The 20571-nt window shown below is 41.4% G+C and overlaps 1 protein-coding gene across 1 annotated transcript in view; it reads left to right on the top strand.

Annotated features, from left to right (window-relative positions):
• LOC139749147 (NHL repeat-containing protein 2) overlaps positions 1–20571 on the top strand; it is a 432672-nt gene that overhangs the window by 310022 nt on the left and 102079 nt on the right. The gene's annotated exons all lie outside the window — the stretch shown is intronic.

Below are 20571 nucleotides of genomic sequence, written 5' to 3'. Positions count from 1 at the left end.
ATGGATGTGCTGGAAATGAGATGTTTGAGGACAATGTGTGGTGTGAGGTGGTTTGATCGAGTAAGTAACGTAAGGGTAAGAGAGATGTGTGGAAATAAAAAGAGCGTGGTTGAGAGAGCAGAAGAGGGTGTTTTGAAATGGTTTGGGCACATGGAGAGAATGAGTGAGGAGAGATTGACCAAGAGGATATATGTGTCGGAGGTGGAGGGAACGAGGAGAAGAGGGAGACCAAATTGGAGGTGGAAAGATGGAGTGAAAAAGATTTTGTGTGATCGGGGCCTGAACATGCAGGAGGGTGAAAGGAGGGCAAGAAATAGAGTGAATTGGAGTCATGTGGTATACAGGGGTTGACATGCTGTCAGTGGATTGAAGCAAGGCATGTGAAGCGTCTGGGGTAAACCATGGAAAGCTGTGTAGGTATGTATATTTGCGTGTGTGGACGTGTGTATGTACATGTGTATGGGGGGGGGGGTTGGGCCATTTCTTTCGTCTGTTTCCTTGCGCTACCTCGCAAACGCGGGAGACAGCGACAAAGTATAAAAAAAAAAAAAAAAAAAAAAAACATAAGTATGCATATGTGAGTAGGAGAGATGGCCAGAGGGCATTATTGGATTATGTTTTAATTGATGGGCATGTAAAAGAGAGACTTTTGGATGTTGATATGCTGATAGGGGCAGCTGGAGGGATGTCTGATCACTATCTTGTGGAGGCAAAGGTGAAGATTTGTAGAGGTTTTCAGGAAAGAAGAAAGAATGTTGGGGAGAAGAGAGTATTGACAGTAAGTGAGCTTGGAAAGGAGACTTGTATGAGGAAGTACCAGGAGAGATTGAGTGTAGAATGGCATAAGGTGAGAGCAAATGATGTAAGGGGAGTGTGGGAGGAATTGGGTGTATTTATGGAAGCCCTGATGGCTTGCACAAAAGATGCTTTTGGCATGAGAAAGGTGGGAGGTGGGCAGATTAGAAAGGGTAGTGAGTGGTGAGATGAAGAAGTAAGATTGTCAGTGAAAGAGAAGAGAGAGAGGTGTTTGGACGATTTTTGCAGGGAAGTAGTGCAAGTGACTGGGAGATGTATAAAAGAAAGCGGCAGAAGGTCAAGAGAAAGGTGCAAGAGATGAAAAAGAGGGCAAATGAGAGTTGGGGTGAGAGAGTATCATTAGATTTTAGGGAAAATAAAAAGTTGTTTTGGAAGGAGGTAAATAAAGTGTGTAAAACAAGAGAACAAATGAGAACATAGGTGAAGGGGCAAATGGGGAGGTAATAAGAAGTAGTGATGAATTGAAAAGGAGATGGAGTGAGTATTTTGAAAGTTTTTCAAATGTGTTTCATGATACAGTAGTAGATATAGTGTTTTTGGTCAGGGTGCTGTATGAAGTGAGAGGATCAGGGGGAAGAGCTTGGTAAATAGAGAAGATGTAGTGAAAGCTTTGCGGAAGATGAAAGCCAACAAAGCAGAGGGTTTGCATGGTATTGCAGTGGAATTTATTAAAAAAAGAGGGTGACTGTGTACTTGATTGGTTGGTAAGGATATTCAGTGTATGTATGGATCATTATGAAGTGCTTGAGATTGGCATAATGCATGCATAGTGCTATTGTACAAAGGCAAAGGGGATAAAAGTGAGTGTTCAAGTTACAGAGACATAAGTTTGTTGAGTATTCCTGGGAAATTATATGGGAGGGTATTGATTGAGAGGGTGAAGGCATATACAAAGCATCAGGTTGGGGAAGAGCAGTGTGGTCTCAGAAGTGGTAGAGGATGTGTGGATCAGGTGTTTGCTCTGAATAATGTACGTGAGAAATACTTAGAAAAACAGATGTATTTGTATGTAGTATTTATGGATCCGGAGAAGGCATATGATAGGGTTGGTAGAGATGCTTTGTTTAAGGTTTTAAGAGTATATGGTAGGGAGGTAAGTTGCTAGAAGCAGTGAAAAGTTTTTACCAAGGATGTAAGGCATGTGTACGAGTAGGAACAAAAGAAGTGATTGATACCCATTGAATGTCAGTTTGCGGCAGGGGTGCATGATGTCTCCATGGGTGTTTGATTTGTTTCTGGGTGGGGTGCTTAGGGAGGTGAATGCAAGAGTTTTGGAGAGAGGAGCAAATATGCAGTCTTTTCTGGATGAGAGGGCTTGGGAAGTGAGTCAGTTATTGTTTGTTAATGATACAGCGCTGGTGTTTGATTCGGGTAAGAAACTGCAGAAGTTGGTGACTTAGTTTGGTAAAGTGTGTGAAAGAAGAAAGTTGAGAGTGAATGTGAATAAGAGCAAGGTTATTATGTTCAGTAGGGTTGAGGGACAACTTGATTTGGAGGTAAGTTTAAATGAAGAAAAACTGGAGGAAGTGAAGTGTTTTAGATATTTGGGAGAAGATTTTGCCGTGGAAGGAACCATAGAAGTGAAAGTGAGTCACAGGATGGGGAGGGACAAAGATTCTTGGGAGCATTGAAGAATGTATGGAACGTGAGAACATTATCTCGGAGAGCAAAAAATGGGTATGTTTGAAGGAAAAGTGGTTCCAACAACGTTATATGCTTGCAAGGTATGTGCTATAGATAGGGTTGTGCAGAGGAGGATGGATGTGTTGGAAATGAAATATTTGAGGACAGTATTTGGTGTGAGGTGGCTTGATGAAGTAAGTAATGAAAGGGCAAGAGAGATGTGTGGTAATAAAACAAGTGTGGTTGAGAGAGCAGAAGAGGGTGTGTTGAAATGGTTTGGACATACGGAGAGAATGAGTGAGGAAAGATTAACAAAAAGGATATATGTGTCAGAGGTGGAGAGAACAAGGAGAACTGGGAAACCAAATTGGAGGTGGAAGGATGGAGTGAAAAAGATTTTGAGCAATCAAGGCCTGATCATGGAGGAGGATGAAAGGCATGCAAGGAAAAGTGAATTCGAATGATGTGGTATACCGGGGTCGATGTGCTATCAATGAATTGAACCAGGGCATGTGAAGCTTCTGGCATAAACCATGGACAGGTCTGTGGGGCGTGGATGTGGAAAGGGAGCTGTGGTTTTGGTGCATTACACATAACAACTTGTGACTAAGCGTGAACAAATGTGGGCTTTTTTGTCTTTTCCTGGTGCTACCATGCTGGAGGATCAAAGGAAGGCTATTTCATGTGAGGCGGGGTGGTGACAGGAATGAATGAAGTCAGCAAGTATGAACATATACATGTGTATATATGTATATGTCTGTGTACGTATATGTATGTATATGTTGAAATGTATATGTGCATGTATGGGCATTTATATATGTATATATGTATTTTGATGGGTTGGGCCATTTCTCATCTGTTTCCTTGCACTACCTCACTGATGAGGGAGACGGTGATTGATTATGATAAAAAGAAAAATAATAATGGTTGTTATTGCTATTATTATTTCTTTGATTTTCTTATTATACTTAATCGCCATCTCCCATGTTAATGAGATAGCACAAGGAAACAGAAAAAAGAATGGCCAAACCCACCCACATGCACATGTATATACATAAATGCCCACACGCACACATATACATATGTATATATTTCAACATTATTTTATATTCATTATCCTTAGTTGCTGTCTCCCATGTTAGCGAAGTAGTGCAAGGAAACAGACAAAAGAAATGGCCCAACCCACCCACATACACATGCATATACATAAATGCCCAGACATGGACATATACATACCTATACATTTCAGTGTATACATTCATATATATACACAGACAAATACATATTTACACATGTATATGTTTATACTTGCTGCCTTCATCCATTCTTGTCGCCACCCCGCCACACATGGAACAGCACCCCCTCCCCCTGCGTGCACGAGGTAGCACTAGGAAAAGACAACAACGGCCACATTCATTCACACTCAGTCTCTAACTGTCATGTGTAATGCACTGAAACCATAGCTCCCTTTCCAAATCCAGGCCCCTTAGAACTTTCCATGGTTTACCCCAGAAGCTTCACATGCCCCGGTTCAATCCATTGACAGCATGTCGACCCCAGTATATCACATCATTTCCAATTTACCATATTCCTTGCATGCCTTTCACCCTCCTGTATGTTCAGACCCCGATCCCGATCTCTCAACATCTTTGTCACTCCATCCTTCCACATCCAATTTGGTCTCCCGCTTCTCCTCATTCTCTCCACCTCTGACACATATATCCATTTTGTCAATCTTTCCTCACTCATTCTCTCCATATGTCCAGACCATTTCAACACACCCTCTTCTGCTCTCTCAACCACACTCGTTTTATTACCACACATCTCTCTTACCCTTTCATTACTTACTTCATCAAGCCACATCACACGACATACTGTCCTCGAACATTTCATTTCTAACACATCCATCCTCCTCCATACAAACCTATCTATAGCCCACGCCTCGCAACCATATAACATTGTTGGACCACTATTCCTGCAAACATACCCATTTTTCTTCTCCGAGATAACGTTCTCGTCTTCCACACATTCTTTAACGCTCCCAGAACCTTTGCCTACTCCCCCATCCTGTGACTCATTTCCGCTTCCATAGCTCCATCCACTGCTAAATCCACTACCAGCTATCTAAAACACTTCACCTTCTCCAGTTTTTCTTCATTCAAACTTACCTCCCAATTAACTTGTCCCTCAATCCCACTGAACCCAATAACCTTGCTCTTATTCACATTTACTCTCAGCTTTCTTCTTTCACACACTTTATCAAACTCAGTCACCATCTTCTGCAGTTTCTCACCCAGATCAGCCATCATTGCAGTATCATCAGCAAACAACAACTGACACTTCCCAAGCCCTCTCATCCTCAACAGACTGCATACTTGCCCCTCTCTCCAAAACCCTTGTATTTACCTCCCTAACAACCCCATCCATAAAGAAATTAAACAACCCTGGAGACATCATGCACCCCTGCCACAAACCGACATTCACTGGGAACCAATCACTTTTTTCTGTTCCTACTCTTACACATGCCTTACAACCTTGATAAAAAAAAAACTTTTCACTACTTCTAGCAACTTACCTCTCACACCATATACTCTTTATACCTTCCACAAAGCATCTCTATCAACTCTATCATATGCCCTCTCCAGATCCATAAACACACATCCATCTATTTCTCTCTTTATTTCTTACATACATTCTTCAAAGCAAACACCTGATCCACACATCCTCTACCACTTCTGAAACCACACTGCTCTTCCCAAATCTGATTCTATGTACATGCCTTCACCCTTTCAATCAATACCGTTCCATATAATTTCCCAGGAATATTCAACAAACTTATACCTCTGTAATTTGAATACTCACCTATATCCCCTTTGCCTTTTTGTACAATAGCACTATGCATGCATTCTGCCAATCCTCAGGCACTTCACCATGCACCATACTTACATTGAATATCCTTACCAACCAGTTAACCACACAGTCACCCTGCCCTATTTTTTAATAAATTCCACTGCAATACCATCCAATCCTGCCACCTTGCCAGCTTTCATCTTCTGCAAAGCTTTCACTACCACTCTTCTGTTTACCAAACCATTCTACCTGACCCTCTCACTTCGCACACCACCTAGACCAAGACGCCCTATATCTGCCAAGCTATCATCAAACACATGAAACAAAACTTCATAATACTCACTCCATCTCGTTCTCACTTTACTACTTGGTATTATCTCCCCATTTACCCCCTTCACCATTTGTTCTCTTGTCTTACGCACTTTATTTACCTTCTTCCAAAATATCTTTTTATTCTCCCTAAAATTTAACAATACTCTCTCACCCCAACTCTCGTTTGCCCTCATTTTCACCTCTTGCACCTTTCTCTTGACCTGCCTCTTGCTTTCATACATCTCCCAGTAATTCGCACTCCTTCCTTCAAAAATCATCCAAACGCCTTTCTCTTCTCTGTCACTAACAATCTCACTTCTTCATCTCACCACTCACTACCCTTTCTAATCTGCCCACCTCCCATATTTCTCATGCCAAAAGCATCTTTTGCGCAAGCCATCACTGCTTCCCTAAATACATCCCATCCCTCCTCCACTCCCCTTACATACTTTACTCTCACCTTTTTCCATTCTGCACTCAATCTTTCGTGTTACTTTCTCACACAAGTCTCCTTTCCAAGCTCACTTACTCTCACCACTCTCTTCAACCCAACATTCTCTCTTCTTTTCTGAAAACTTCTACAAATCTTCACCTTCGCCTCCACAAGATAATGATCAGACATCCCTCCAGTTGCCCCTCTCAGCACATTAACATCCAAAAGTCTCTCTTTCACATGCCTATCAATTAACACATAATCTAATAACACTCTCTGATCATCTCTCTTACTTACATACGAAAACTTATGTATATCTCTCTTTTTAAACCAGGTATTCCCAATCCCCAGTCCTTTTTCAGCACACAAATCTACAAGCTCTCCACCATTTCCATTTACAACACTAAACACCTTATGTACACCAATTATACCCTCAACTGCTACAATACTCACCTTGGCATTCAAATCACCCATCATTGTAACCTGCTCTTGTGCATCAAAGCTGCTAACACACTCACTCAGCTCCTCCCAAAACACTTGCCTCTCATGATCTTTCCTCTCATGACCAATCATCATCCATCTCTCTCCATGCACTTTTAGTTTCACCCATATCAATCTAGAGTTTACTGTCTTACACTCTATCACATACTCCCACAACTCCTGCTTCAAGAGTAGTGCTACTCCTTCCTTTGCTCTGATCCTCAACCCTACTGAACCTCATGACCTTGCTCTTATTCACATGAAAGAGAGACTTTTGAATGTTAATGTGCTAAGAGGGGCAACTGGGGGGATGTCTGATCATTATCTTGTGGAGGCAAAGGTGAAGATTTGTAGAGGTTTTCAGAAGAGAAGAGAGAATGTTGGGGTGAACAGAGTGGTGAGAGTAAGTGAGCTTGGAAAGGAGACTTGTGTGACGAAGTACCAGGAGAGATTGAGTGTAGAATGGAAAAAGGTGAGAGCAAATGACATAAGGGGAGTGGGGGAGGAATGGGATGAATTTAGGGAAACACTGATGGCTTGCACAAAAGATGCCTGTGGCATGAGAAAGGTGGGAGGTGGGCAGAATAGAAAGGGTAGTGAGTGGTTGGATGAAGAAGTAAGATTGCCAGTGAAAGAGAAGAGAGAGGCATTTGGACGATTTTTGCAGGGACATAGTGTAGATGACTGGGAGATGTATAAAAGAAAGAGGCAGGAGGTCAAGAGAAAGGTGCAAGAGGTGAAAAGAGGGCAAATGAGAATTTGGGTGCCCACCTCCCACATTTCTCATGCCAAAAGCATCTTTTGCGCAAGCCATCACTGCTTCCCAAAATACATCCCATCCGTCCTCGACTCCCCTTACATACTTTACTCTCACCTTTTTCCATTCTGCACTCAATCTTTCGTGTTACTTTCTCACACAAGTCTCCTTTCCAAGCTCACTTACTCTCACCACTCTCTTCAACCCAACATTCTCTCTTCTTTTCTGAAAACTTCTACAAATCTTCACCTTCGCCTCCACAAGATAATGATCAGACATGCCTCCAGTTGCCCCTCGCACATTAACATCCAAAAGTCTCTCTTTCACACGCCTATCAATTAACACATAATCTAATTACACTCTCTGGACATCTCTCCTACTTACATACGAATACTTATGTATATCTCTCATTTTAAACCAGGTATTCCCAATCCCCAGTCCTTTTACAGCACACAAATCTACAAGCTCTTCCCCATTTTCATTTACAACACTAAACACCCTATGTACACCAATTATACCCTCAACTGCTACAATACTCACCTTTGCATTCAAATCACCCATCATTGTAACCTGCTCTTGTGCATCAAAGCTGCTAACACACTCACTCAGCTCCCCCCAAAACACTTGCCTCTCATGATCTTTCTTCTCATGACCAATCATCATCCCTCTCTCTCCATGCACTTTTAGTTTCACCCATATCAATCTAGAGTTTACTGTCTTACACTCTATCACACACTCCCACAACTTCTGCTTCAAGAGTAGTGCTACTCCTTCCTTTGCTCTGATCCTCAACCCTACTGAACCTAATGACCTTGCTCTTATTCATGTGAAAGAGAGACTTTTGGATGATAATGTGCTGAGAGGGGCAACTGGGGGATGTCTGATCATTATCTTGTGGAGGTAAAGATGAAGATTTGTAGAGGTTTTCAGAAAAGAAGAGAGAATGTTGGGGTGAACAGAGTGGTGAGAGTAAGTGAGCTTGGAAAGGAGACTTGTGTGACGAAGTACCAAGAGAGATTGAGTGTAGAATGGAAAAAGGTGAGAGCAAATGACAAGGGGAGTGGGGGAGGAATGGGATGAATTTAGGGAATCAGTGATGGCTTGTGCAAAAGATGCCTGTGGCATGAGAAAGGTGGGAGGTGGGCAGAATAGAAAGGGTAGTGAGTGGTTGGATGAAGAAGTAAGATTGTCAGTGAAAGGAAAGAGAGAGGCATTTGGACGATTTTTGCAGGGAAATAGTGCAGATGACTGGGAGATGTATAAAAGAAAGTGGCAGGAGGTCAAGAGAAAGGTGCAAGAGGTGAAACGAGGGCAAATGAGAATTTGGGTGAGAGAGTATTGTTCAGTTTTCTGGAGAATGAAAAAAATATTTTGTAAAGAGGTAAATAAAGTGCATACAACAAGAGAACAAATGGGAACATTGGTGAAGGGGGCTAATGGGGTGGTAATGATAAGTAGTGGTGAAGTGAGAAGGAGATGGAGTGAGTATATTGAAGGTTTGTTGAATGTGTTTGATGATAGAATGGCAGATATAGGATGTTTTGATAGAGGTGGTGTGCGAATTGAGAGGGTCAGGGAGAATGGTTTGGTAAACAGAGAAGAGGTAGTGAAAGCTATGCGTAAGGTGAAAGACAACAAGGCAGCAAGTTTGGATGGTATTGCAGTGGAATTTATTATAAAAGGGAGTGACTGTTATTGACTGGTTGGTGAGGATATTCAGTGTATGTATGATTCATGGTAAAGTGCCTGAGGATTGGTGGAATGCATGCATAGTGCCATTGTACAAAGGCAAAGGGGATAAAGGTGTGTGTTCAAATTACAGAGGTATAAGTTTGTTGAGTATTCTTGGGAAATTATATGGGAGGGTATTAATTTAGAGGGTCAAGGCATGTACAGAGCATCAGATTGGAGAAGAGGATTGTGTTTTCAGAAGTGGTAGAGGATGTGTGAATTAGGTGTTTGCTTTGAAGAATGTATGTGAGAAATACTTAGAAAAACAGATGGATTTTTATGTAGCATTTATGGATCTGGAGAAGGCATATGATAGAGTTGATAAAGATGCTCTGTGGAAGGTTTTAAGAGTATATGGTGTGGGAGGTAAGTTGCAAGAATCAGTGAAAATTTTTTTCAAGGATGTAAGGCATATGTACAAGTAGGAAGAGAGGAAAGTGATTGGTTCCCAGTGAATGTCAGCTTGTGGCATGGGTGCATGATGCCTCCATGGTTGTTTCATTTGTATATGGATGGGGTTGTTGGGAGTTGAATGCAAGAGTTTTTGAGAGAGGGGCAAGTATGCAGTCTGTTGTGGATGAGAGGGCTTGGAAAGTGAGTCAGGTGTTGTTCGCTGATGATACAGCACTGGTGGCTGATTCGGTTGAGAAACTGCAGAAGTTGGTGACTGAGTTTGGTAAAGTGAGTGAAAGAAGAAAGCTGAGAGTAAATGTTAATGCAAGCAAGGTTATAGGGTTCAATAGGATTGAGGGACAATTCAATTGGGAGGTAAGTTTGAATGAAGAAAAACTGGAGGAAAAGAAGTGTTTTAGATATCTGGGAGTGGATTTAGCGGCAGATGGAACTATGGGAGCAGAAGTGAGTCACAGGGTGGGGGAGATGGTGAAGGTTCTATGAGCTTTGAAGAATGTGTGGAAGGCCAGAACATTATCTTGGAGAGCAAGAATGGGTATGTTTGAAGGAATAGTGGTTCCAACAATGTTATATGGTTGCGAGGCATGGGGTATAGATAGGGTTGTGCGGAGGAGGGTGGATGTATTGGAAATGAGATGTTTGAGGGCAATATGTGGTGTGAGGTGGTTTGATCGAGTAAGTAATGAAAGGGTAAGAGAGATGTTTGGTAATAAAATGAGTTTGGTTGGGAGATTAGAAGAGAGTGTATTTCAATGGTTTGGTCACATGGAGAGAATGAGTGAGGAAAGATTGACTAAGAGGATATATATATCAGAGGTGGCAGTAACGAGAAGAGGTGGGAGACCAAATTGGAGGTGGAAGGATGGAGTGAAAAAGATTTTGGGCGATCGGGGCCTGAACATAGAGGGTGAAAGGTGTGCAAGGAATAAGTGAATTGGAATGATGTGGTATACCAGGGTCGAGGTGCTGTCAGTAGGTTGAACTAGGGCACGTTAAGTGTCTGAGGTAAACCATGGATTGCTTTTTGGGGCCTGGATATGGAAAGTTAGCTGTGGCTCTGGTGCATTACACATGACAGCTAGAGACTGAGTGTGAATGAATGTGGCCTTTGTTGTCTTTTCCTAGCAATACCTCTCACGCAAGCGGGCTGAGGGGGGGATGTCATTTCATGTGTGGCAGGGTGGCGATGGGAATGCACGAAGGCAGCAAGTATGATTATGTACATGTGTTTATATGTATATTTCTGTGTATGTATATGTATGTATATGTTGAAATGTATAGGTATGTATATGTGCATGTGTGGGCATGTATGTATTTACATGTGTATGTGGGTGGGTTGGGCCATTGTTTTGTCTGTTTCCTTGTGCTACCTCACTAACATGAGACAGTGACAAAGTATAATGAAAAATAAAGTAAATATAAGAAATTTAACAAAGCTTCAAATTTTACAAAATAGTGTATACTCAGAACTGTCACTGACTGCTGCAAAAGAAACACAGACTTCAATACCTTTACAACAAAACTAAGATATTTCTTAAACAGTCCCAGCTAAGTTTGATGGGCACTCATTTCTGTGTAATAGCACTAGAGTTCTCCCACCCAAACTACTCTGAAGTTATCCTCCAGCTTACAAGCAGAAGGAAGAAACTTTCCCTGGCCTCACATATCAGTAACTGATGCTCATAGATCCCCCAACCCTCTACATTTATAGCATTGACAAAACACATACATCCTGAAATAACCCAACAAGCACTAAGCAGCTAACCTCCCAGCTTAGTCTCAAACTTCAGTTTACCAGACATACACCAATCAAAATCCACACTCTCAGAGAAACAGAAGTCACACTGTCCCGCTTACACTTTGGACATCACCTTTCACTACAATACTTAGAGCACTGTTTCATTGTATTCAAGACCCATCACACCCACAATTCAGCCATCATAAAGAAGACACTAAACACTTGCTACTCAGTTGCCCTGCACTCTTTGAACATAGATTCTCGTACATTATAACACTTTATGCCCTGTGGCCCTGATTGGTGGATATGACCAGCTTTCTGAGTGCTGCAGATGCCTCATAAAGATAAAAAGGTTTCCTGGAGCAGGATAGTAAGGCATATATACAGTGTATTTATACTCTCTCTCTCTCTCTCTCTCTCTCTCTCTCTCTCTCTCTCTCTCTCTCTCTCTCTCTCTCTCTCCTCTCTCTCTCTCTCTCTCTCTCTCTCTCTCTCTCTCTCTCTCTCTCTCTCTCTCTCAAGTTTGAACAAAGTGATGTTACTGAAATCAAGGCAGAGCTCAAATCCTTAACTGCAGAAAGTAACATTAATACAAAAGGAAGAGATACAGAGTTTGAAAATCGCACTATGTGACCTTGCCCTCATTATCTTCCCCCCAGCACCTACTTCCCCCCCTACTATCCTAGTTCACTTCTCCCTCGCTCGCACCCTTCCTACATAGTGTCCTCTTCCTCTGTCCAATGCCTAATACCTGTCTCAACCTATCCCCTCACGGCCCATCCTAAACCTCATCATGTTCTTCCTACCCCTCAGCTACCCTTTCCTGCAACCTCCTCTCACCCCAACAAAACTCCACTGTGGTCCTCCCTCGCCCAAATTCCAAAACCTCCTCGAAGTCTGTGTCACATCCCAACCATTCATCCAGCCAATCCCCTCCTTCCTCATGGAACCCCCCCCCACACACACACACACCTGCATCAGCCATAATCACGAGCAATCAATTTGCAGTACTCAGTGACTTGCAAGAAAAGAGTGAAGACTGTTCCATAATTATTGGTGGTTTGTTGGTAAGAAATCTAGGTTAACAGTTGGTGGGGAATTCGAGAGGTAAGAGAACAGTCCACATCTACCCCAGTACCACAATTTCCTACAGTAAATGAAAAGTTAAAGGCATTAAAGTATCTACTAAAATGCCATGTTTAGTGGTGAATGTTAGGAGTAAGGATGTTTCTCACGAGAATTCAAATTCAGAAGTTATCATAGAAGAATACGGTGAGGTAATTGGCACCCTGAAAGATAGATTGGATAACATTGTTATAGTTAGCGCTCCACCATGACTTAGTGTAGGTAGCTATTCCTAAGTAGAGCACTAGGTGTAAACGAGCGACTGAAACACTTGTGTATGGATGCTAATATCAGTTATTTAGATTCATATAAGGGGAGGATCTATACAACAAAGATGGCATTCACCTCAAAAACAAAGAGGCAGAACTCTTAGCAGTGCGACTCAAAGATCGCATTGCCTTACAACTTTTTATTTATTTATTTATTTTGCTTTGTCACTGTCTCCCGCGTTAGCGAGGTAGTGTAAGGAAACAGATGAAAGAATGGCCCAACCCACCCACATACACATATATATACATACACGTCCACCCACGCAAATATACATACCTATACATCTCAACATATACATATATATACACACACAGACATATACATATATACACATGTACATAATTCATACTGTCTGCCCTTATTCATTCCCATCGCCACCCCATCACACATGAAATAACAACCCCCTCCCCCCTCATGTGTGCGAGGTAGCACTAGGAAGACAACAAAGGCCACATTCATTCACACTCAGTCTCTAACTGTCATGTAATAATGCACCGGAACCACAGCTCCCTTTCCACATCCAGGCCCCACAGAACTTTCCATGGTTTACCCCAGACAATTCACATGCCCTGGTTCAATCCATTGACAGCATGTCGACCCCGGTATACCACATCGTTCCAATTCACTCTGTTCCTTGCATGCCTTTCACCCTCCTGCATGTTCAGGCCCCGATCACTCAAAATCTTTTTCACTCCGTCCTTCCGCCTCCAATTTGGTCTCCCACTTCTCCTCGTTCCCTCCACCTCTGACACATATATCCTCTTTGTCAATCTCTCCTCACTCATTCTCTCCATCTGACCAAACCATTTCAAAACACCCTCTTCTGCTCTCTCAACCACACTCTTTTTATTACCGCACATCTCTTTACCCTTTTATTACTTACTCGATCAAACCACCTCACACCACATATTGTCCTCAAACATCTCATTTCCAGCACATCCACCCTTCTGCACACAACTCTGTCCATAGCCCACGCCTCGCAACCATACAACATTGTTGGAACCACTATTCCTTCAGACATACCCATTTTTGCTTTCCGAGATAAAGTTCTCGACTTCCACACATTCTTCAACGCTCCCAGAATTTTCGCCCCCTCCCCCACCCTATGATTCACTTCCGCTTCCATGGTTCCATCCACTGCCAGATCCACTCCCAGATACCTAAAACACTTTACTTCCTCCAGTTTTTCTCCATTCAAACTTACCTCCCAATTGACTTGACCCTCAACCCTAATGTACCTAATAACCTTGCTCTTATTCACATTTAACTCTTAACTTTCTTCTTTCACACACTTTACCAAACTCTGTCACCAGCTTCTGCAGTTTCTCACATGAATCAGCCACCAGTGCTGTATCATCAGCGAACAACAAGTGACTCTCTTCCCAAGCTCTCTCATCCACAACAGACTGCATACTTGCCCCCCTTTCCAAAACTCTTGCATTCACCTCTCTAACAACCCCATCCATATACAAATTAAACAACCATGGAGACATCACACACCCCTGCCGCAAACCTACATTCACTGTGAACCAATCACTTTCATCTCTTCCTACACGTACACATGCCTTACATCCTCGATAAAAACTTTTCACTGCTTCTAACAACTTGCCTCCCACACCATATATTCTTAATACCTTCCACAGAGCATCTCTATCAACTCTTATCATATGCTTTCTCCAGATCCATAAATGCTACATACAAATTCATTTGCTTTTCTAAGTATTTCTCACAAACATTCTTCAAAGCAAACACCTGGTCCACACATCCTTTACCACTTCTGAAGCCACACTGCCCTTCCCCAATCTTATGCTCTGTACATGCCTTCACCCTCTCAATCAGTACCCTCCCATATAATTTCCCAGGAATACTCAACAAACTTATACCTCTGTAATATGAGCACTCACCTTTTTCCCCTTTGCCTTTGTACAATGGCACTATGCACGCATTCCGCCAATCCTCAGGCACCTCACCATGAATTATACATACATTAAATAACCTTACCAACCAGTCAACAATACAGTCACCCCCTTTTTTAATAAATTCCACTGCAATACCATCCAAACCCGCTGCCTTGCCGGCTTTTATCTTCCGCAAAGCTTTTACTACTCTTCTCTGTTTACCAAATCATTTTCCTTAACCCTCTCACTTTGCACACCACCTCGACCAAAACACCCTATATCTGCCACTCTGTCATCAAACACATTCAACAGAGCTTCAAAATACTCACTCCATCTTCTTCTCACATCACCACTACTTGTTATCACCTCCCCATTAGCCCCCTTCACTGAAGTTCCCATTTGTTCCCTTGTCTTATGCACTTTATTTACCTCCTTCCAAAACATCTTTTTATTCTTCCTAAAATTTAATGATACTCTTTCACCCCAACTCTCATTTGCCCTCTTTTTCACCTCTTGCACCTTTCTCTTTACCTCCTGCCTCTTTCTTTTATACATCTCCCACTCAATTGCATTATTTCCCTGCAAAAATCATCCAAATGCCTCTCTCATTTCTTTCACTAAGAATCTTACTTCTTCATCCCACCACTCACTACCTTTTTCTAATCTGCCCACCTCCCACGCTTCTCATGCCACAAGCATCTTTTGCGCAAGCCATCACTGCTTCCCTAAATACATCCCATTCCTCCCTCACTCCCCTTACCTCCTTTGTTCTCACCTTTTTCCATTCTGTACTCAGTTTCTCCTGGTACTTCCTCACACAAGTCTCCTTCCCAAGCTCACTTACTCTCACCACTCTGTTCACCCCAACATTCTCTCTTCTGAAAACCTCCACAAATCTTCACCTTCACCTCCACAAGATAATGATCAGACATCCCTCCAGTTGCACCTCTCAGCACATTAACATCAAAAGTCTCTCTCGGGCGCCTATCAATTAACACGTAATCCAGTAACGCTCTCTGGCCATCTCTCCTACTTACATATGTATACTTATGTATATCTCGCTTTTTAAACCAGGTATTCCCAATCACCAGTCCTTTTTCAGCACATAAATCTACAAGCTCTTCACCATTTCCATTTACAACACTGAACATCCCATGTATACCAATTATTCCCTCCACTGCCACATTACTCACCTTTGCATTCAAATCACCCATCACTATAACCCGGTCTCGTGCATCAAAACTACTAACACACTCATTCAGCTGCTCCCAAAACACTTGCCTCTCATGATCTTTCTTCTCATGCCCAGGTGTATATGCACCAATAATCACCCATCTCACTCCATCAGCTTTCACTTTTACCCATATCAATCTAGAGTTTACTTTCTTACACTCTATCACATACTCCCACCACTCCTGTTTCAGGAGTAGAGCTACTCCTTCCCTTGCTCTTGTCCTCTCACTAATCCCTGACTTTACTCCCAAGACATTCCCAAACCTCTATTCCCCTTTACCCTTGAGCTTCCTTTCACTCAGAGCCAAAACATCCAGGTTCCTTTCCTCAAACATACTACCTATCTCTCGTTTTTTCTCATCTTGGTTACATCTACACACATTTAGACACCTCAGTCTGAGCCTTCGAGGAGGATGAGCACTCCCCGCGTGACTCCTTCTGTTTCCCCTTTTAGAAAGTTAAAACACAAGGAGGGGAGGGTTTCTAGCCCCCTGCTCCCGTCCCCTTTAGTCGCCTTCTACGACATGTGAGGAATGCATGGGAAGTATTCTTTCTCCCCTATCCCCCCTATCCCCTGGTGGAAAATATTTGCTGAGACCCAGTAGAGGTCAGCATGTTGACCACATCAAATGGGCACTTGAGGTCAGGTTGTGTCGTATTACAAGTTGCACGTGGGAGGTCAGAACAGATTCCCTCCCAATCCCACCAGACAGTGATGTCAGGGATGCAGGTCATTGGGCTCTTCACATCTAGGTCTAAAAATAGCCGGTCACCAAATCATACCATCAGTCTCCTACAGAAATCACTCAAAGAAATTGAATGGACTTTACCAGAATATAAGATCCTATTGAAACAAGTAGGTGCATTGCCTTGTTTTGTGGACAGTGAACAAGTTGATATCATTGTTTTAACAGATACGTTTCTGAACATGAAAAACAACGATCTGCTTAGTGAGTACAATCTACCAGACTTCAATTTATTTGTAAGGGACAGAGATGGTTGAGGAGGAGGAACTGCATTGTATGTAAAATCGTACCTAAACCCCATCAAAATTCAGACTATATCTGCTGCTGTTGAACAATTATGTGCTAAAATTTGCACAGAATCTTCCAAACTTTACATAAACATTCCTAGATGACCTAGTCAGCTAGCAGATTTTGACAGTTATGTACAGAAGTCTAATATGATGCCATGTACAAGAGTCTACAACAAGCAATACTGGATAAAGATTCAATCATTCTTGGGGATTTTAATCTTCCAGGAATCAACTGGCTAACTATCTCAGGTGTAGAGAAAGAATCTGCTAGACTTATTAACTTTGCCGAAGACAATTTTCTCCACCAAACCATCGCCAACCAGACTAGGGGAGCTGATAGACTTATGACCTGTGCGAATTATGACCATCCATACATATGACTGGAAAAAATTTAAATTAAAAGATACATGTAATATAAAAATCATGTTTGGTCATACGTCCACCAGTGCTAATGGCTGTATGTGTATGATAGTGAATGTCAGACGACTCCAGCATTGTGTACATGACTTTTCAGTTTCCACGCTGTTACCACACAGTAGACTTGCGTTATTGAAGGAATCTAATGAATTTTCATGCTGGATTAAACAATTTTTGTATTAAATCCCAAAGATGACTAGCAAGAGGAAAAAACCATCTCATGATAGATCTGGCAAGAAACCGAGGAAGATGCTCAATTTGGAATTGAAAATAAAGGTAATCACCCATTATGAAGGAGGAAAAAAGTTTATGTGATTGCATGTGATCTACAGTTGTCCCATTCGATGGTCTCCTCAGTTTCAAAGGGAAAAAGATAAGTGAAGCAGTGAAAGGTTCAACAACTAAGAAATCTGCAATAATAACAAAGCAATGACAAAGGCCCATCCATGATTTGAAAAAGTAATTGATGCTGTGGATGGAAGATCAAATTAAAAAACGTGTACCACTGAGCTTATTAACAATTCAGGCAAAGGCTAGAAGTCCTTTTGAGACTTTGAAGGAGCAATCGGAGAGGATTACAACGAGAACCTCACAGCATGTTATGATTGGTTCAGTAGCTTTAAAAGAAGATATACCTTGCACAATGTTCAAGTCATAGATGAAGCAGCAAGTGCTGACAAAGGAGCTGCTGAAAAGTTCATTGAAAGTTTGGGTGAATCAATCCATGAACTAAAGAATCTTAAATAAATGGTAAGAAGCAACTACAGAATCATATAATAAAGCTGGTTAGTAAAAAAACATGATTGTTATGATAGAAATTGAGTAGGATAAAAGAATGCTGTACAGGTTTACGAATTCCACATTTCATGCTGATATATGTCTGACATACATCCATTTCAGGATCTGACTGGTCGGTCAGAATGGGACTCAGACGTATGTTGAGGGTCATCTGTATATCAGTAGAAAGAAACATGTAAGGAACAGTAGAGGACCCTTAGAAAACAAGCATGGGGAACCCATTGTGGACAATAAAAGCATAAGAACAACTCTGAGTAAGGTTTTTAGTTCTGCTTTTATGCTAGAAAGCAAGGACACAAATTGTGAGTCATGAATGGCACTCTCACGATATAAAAATTCACTGTCACAGAAAAGTTCTAACACAAATAGATAAGTTGAAGACAAATAAAAGCCTAGGTCCTGGTCGTTTTTATCCATGAGTGAATAAAAACATCACACAATGTTGCTGGACCTTTAACCCATATTTTCAAATCGCCCCAGGATGGAATAGTCCCACAGGACTGGAGGGTGGTAGACAAAAAGGGAAGCTACAAATTGGCTGGTTATTCAACCTGTTAATCTCACATTAATTGTATGTAAACTTCTGGAGTTGATTGTTAAAGATAAAATCGTAGCCTACCTGGAACATCACAGCCTGATCAATAATACGCAGCATGGTTTTAGAAGATGCAGATCATACCTTATAAACCTCCTTGAATTTTATCATGCATTATTCAATACCCACAACAGGACAAAAGCAATAGATATAATATTTCTGGACTTCTAGAAAACATTCGACAGAGTTCCCCCCCACCATTTATTGATGCACAAAGTCCAGGCCTTAGTGATTACTGGTAACATAAGGAATTGGATTGAATCCTGGTTGTGATAGGAAGCAGAGAGTCGTAATGAATGGGGAATTGTCACTGTGGTCACCCATTACACATGGAATCTGCCAATGCTCTGTACTTGGGCCTATACTTCTCTTCATTTATATTATTGATATTGATGTACGGCTAAATAACCTAGTTTCCAAAACCTAGTTTCCAAATTTGCAGGTGACACAAAGACTGGTAGTGCCATATAAACTGAGGAAGATAGGTTAAGATTACAAGAGGACCTAAATAGAATTGCAGAATGGTCTAGTAAATAGCAAATGCCCTTAAATGTCAATAAATGTCAGCAGTTCCAAGTAGGAGATATAAACAAAAATCTGATTATGAACTGATGTTCCACAAAATAAAGGACACCTCTAGTGTGAGGAATCTTGGGGTCACTGTCTTCAGTAACTACAAAGTCTACCAGCATTATAATAAAGCTGCCAAGAATGTAAATAGGATGCTATGTTTTTTTTTATAAAAAGACACTTTAAGTACAAAAGCAAGGATGTGATGTTGCCACTATACCTAAGTCTAGTTAGACCACACCCCAAATATGCAGTGCAGTGAAGAGCAACTAAATTGATTCCCTCTTTGCCTAACAAACCATATGAGAGACTGCGAGAATTAAACTTGTTCTGTCTAAGCAAGAGGCACCTCTGCAGCAAATTGATAGAATGTTTCAAAATACTTAAAGGATTCAACAGCATTAATATTGAACATCTCTTTACAATGGTGTCAGCATTACTGATGATAGGAAGTGGATTAAAACACAGAGATCACCAAGTTAATCTTGACTGCACAAAACATTTTTAACCAGCGACATTATTGATGCATGGAATATGCTCCCAGAAGATGTTGTACAGAGCAACACCCTTGATATCTTCAAAATTAGGCTTGATCATCACTTGTCATTTTCCAGTATTGAATAATTCATTTGATCGGTCATCATAATGCAGTGGAATATGATAGGTTCTCACCCACTGATCTTTCCATGGCCATGTGATATACTAACATTGATTAACCCATGTCACCTGTTCTGAGAGAGTAATTAAGAATTATTGTATCATTCTTTCTAATTAGGAATGATATAGGCATGGTAAGTCAAAAGGCTGGAGCTCAAGTTTGTTCTTAGTATTGTATTTATAACAAATTGTGAAGGGATTCATGCATTTGGTGATGAGATGCTTGGCATATTCATGTTCATTCTATATTATGACTTTTCCCATAAAAATTTTCTTCAGGCTTATTAATCCTGCAAGGTATTCTATCTATCTGTTTTCCTGCTGGCTTGTGCTGGAGGGAGTGAAAGTTAGGTAGAGAGCCTTTGCTTTGCTATCCTTTTCTTCTACTGCTTACAAGGAGGCCTTTTCTTTCTTTCTTTTTTTTATAGCATCAAGGCCAGACCTTGGATCTATGTCTGTGTATCTATGGAACACTCTCTCTCTCTCTCTCTCTCTCTCTCTCTCTCTCTCTCTCTCTCTCTCTCTCTCTCTCTCTCTCTCTCTCTCTCTCTCTCTCTCTCCCCCCCTGCCTGCCTGCCATTTGCTTTTTCCTGCCTCTTTGCAAGTTAGCGTCGATATTGATACACCTTTCACATGTACATGCATTATGGCGGTATCTCCTTTCCATGGTCATGTCCTATATTTCCAGCCATTTATCTTTCATGTATATTCTTCATTCAATGTTTTTACATCACTCCCTAGCACATGCTTTCTTGTAATATTAAGCTGTTCATAGACTGATGGAAGCTTAATTCATATTATGAAATCTTTGAATTCCA

The sequence above is a fragment of the Panulirus ornatus genome, chromosome 6 (assembly GCF_036320965.1).
Source record: "Panulirus ornatus isolate Po-2019 chromosome 6, ASM3632096v1, whole genome shotgun sequence".
Taxonomy (NCBI): Eukaryota; Metazoa; Arthropoda; class Malacostraca; order Decapoda; family Palinuridae; genus Panulirus; species Panulirus ornatus.
Note: the sequence above shows the minus strand (reverse complement) of the source record. Positions and strands in the feature narration are given on the sequence as shown.